Source organism: Octopus bimaculoides, chromosome 1 (genome assembly GCF_001194135.2).
Source record: "Octopus bimaculoides isolate UCB-OBI-ISO-001 chromosome 1, ASM119413v2, whole genome shotgun sequence".
NCBI lineage: Eukaryota > Metazoa > Mollusca > Cephalopoda > Octopoda > Octopodidae > Octopus > Octopus bimaculoides.
The window spans coordinates 23228548-23231579 of record NC_068981.1 but is presented as its reverse complement, the minus strand read 5'-3'; positions in this window follow the sequence as shown (position 1 = coordinate 23231579).

Here is a 3032-nt window from a genome sequence, read left to right as displayed (position 1 = left end):
TATTTATATATATGATATATGTGTCTGTGTATATATATATATATATATTTGTGTATAAGTGAAAATGAGCTAGAATGAAAAAACTGTTGTATATTTATATATTTATGCATCTACACACACACACTCACAGACATACTTACATATGTATATATATATATATATATATATATATATATATGTGCAAAGCCTCATACAGACAGACGACTTCCCTAATCTGTTACATCTTGTTTTGAGCCCTTTTTAAGACGGGATTAGACACCGAGAAGCATGAACGGACTCCACAAGCAATAGAGCGGTTAATTACCGATTGATTTGTGCCTAAAAATAAAGTACGTACGGCGAACATTTCCTCCTATTTTATGTGGTGTCAGTGTTGTCGGTCTTGAAGTGTTTGTTTATCCAACCCTTTAAGACTGTCAACACTTTTCTCTGTGTGTATATACGTGGGCTGGGATTTATAAAATCTGAAGCATGTCCTCCAGTTATTTACCTCTGTTTTGCAACAGCCGGATGTTAAGATATGTGTCAAGCAAATATGCTTTGAGTATGTCATACACCTTGAAAATGAAAGCGTGTGTCCTAGTGGTTAGGTTGTTGTACTACCGATCGCAATAAATAATCCTGCGACGGACTGGCGTCCAGTTCAAGAGGAATTCTGTGATCTCGGTCACTTATACGCCATAGAAAACGAGTAAACAGTTGCAAAAGTCTTAGAACTCAAGTTTGTAATATTCTGATGTCTTCCTTTACTACATCTTGAAAAAGTTCCAATTTAGCAGTTTTCCAAGTACCTTATATTAAAACTTCGTTCAACCATCCAATAAGAATGATTCTCGTCAACTAACTCCTTCTCCTTTAGGTAATTCTTTAGGTCTTTCTTTTTGAAGCTGCTACAGATTTCAGCTTAGTTCCATCAGCGAAACACGAAAGGAGTCACTGTGAAGTTTTGTTTTTAGCCCTCAAAAAATTTCAGTTACAGTTTTCTGTTCTTCCAGATCAGTTATTCTGTTATTCTTATATAAAAAAAAAGGGTGTTTTTTATTAAATATTTTCTATAACTGCCAATTCAAAATCTTATTATTTCCATTAAGTCCATGAAAATCTTTAGAAATTTCATTGTTTTCACCTCCATTTCGGAAGAGAATTTCTGTATTATGTTGGCTCGCCGTTAATATGTAAAGAAAATGCACCAGGAGTTTCATGCTTTAAATATCGCTGTGTCCCAGTTCCTTAGCAATTTGCAGAGCACGAAAGTGCAAATTGCATGTGTAACAATATTGATATTGGGACAAAATTCTAAACTCCATTTCTTCTCTTCGTTTCCATTTTTGTCATATGTAACCAATACAGTCCTTCAATTTTTCACAAAGTGCGTTGAAGATTTTCTGGGATTGTTGTTTCATCTCAAGTCTTTCACCATTTTATTTTTCTGTAACGCTAAATTCTCATTTGGTTGCGCAGTTTAGCCTTTGTTTGACATAGCTCGAGGATTTATTGATTTGTTTGTTTGTTTATTGAGGCAAGGAACGGGAGTGTGAAATCATTAGTTGTATCTAGAGTTTACATTTCCCGGTAATATCAATCCCTGATCCATAAAGAGGCAGTGTTTGCTCAGGTTATCAAATATGGAATTACAATGGATTTACTACTTGGAAACAAACAAAAAGAAAAGCCGATAAAAACATAAATTTCCTTTAATATTTACCTAATTTTCCGGTCATGATTCATTGACCGCAATTCCGGTGTAAAATCAAACACTTAAATGCAGTCGATTAAGAGCAAACCAAAATGCCTATTAATTCGGTTTATGTCATATTTCCCGCAAGAAAAGTTTAAAATATTGATATAAGAACTACTTATTAATCTTCTGTATCAATTTCACATTGTCGCGATCGAACATACATTTCATAAAATAAACAATAACATTTAAGCGGGGCATAGTTAAAGCGTCTAACGTCTTGTGTATTGGTTTCATAAGCCGACATTTTTTAAAAAATCTTTTTAACAGTATTATCCCTGACCGATTGGCTTTGCTTATAAGATGGTCCCCCATCACTAGCTTGTTCTGATGATAAAATTTCACTTCTATCTGGAGAAATGTACGGAGAAATAAAAAAATAAAGAGGGGATGAACTAACGGACAGACGATTCTTTGTCAGTTTCGATAATGAGTATTCAGTTACTCGATCAACGGAATTATCTACTTATTGAATTAGCATTTCACAGACGCTTTACCTTTAGTTTAATTCTCAGACAGGATCAGCGTAACAGAGTGTGACAAGGTTGTATATTTCCGCCTGCCCAGTTCCATTTCGAAATGTTATTTTCTATAACCTGAAGTTACAGAAAATAACATTTGCACCAGAACCCGGGACTTGGTGGCTGCGAAGCAAACTTATTAAGCATTCGGCCATATGAGACGTTATGATAAGAGTAACGTCTTGGGGAGCTTTGCACTTTGGCATCAGATTTCCAATTTGTGAATACATAATTTGTAGATGCTTTGTTTTCTATGCATAACCGTCATCTCTTGGAGATTAGACTACCTATGACAAATTCTCGAGAGCATGCGCTAACAGCTGGTGTTGTATCCCTTAAATCACCTTGCCTTAGATTACTGCCATATGAACTAAGTGCACTAACAGGGAGGGATACACTGCTGATGCCAACTCAAGTGATAAGCCTTTGTTTCTATTATTTTTCATTTTCTTTGTGCCCCCTCCCTCCACTTTTAGTTGTTAACCAAAAGTTTGTAAGTGTAGAATATGAATACCTGCTGTGCCAGCCTTCTACAGAAATCATTTTATTGATACTGCCTTAGTACTTCTGCTTCGATGCAAATAATAAATATTACTCTGTGACTAACAACACATTTCACTTTACTGGCGTCAACAGCACGAAACCTTTAGATATGAGGAAATTATCCGGTTTGTCAAAACGCAATTATGAATGTAATTTCTATACATACATTCATATATATATATGTATATGTGTGTATATATATATATATATATATATATATATATATATAT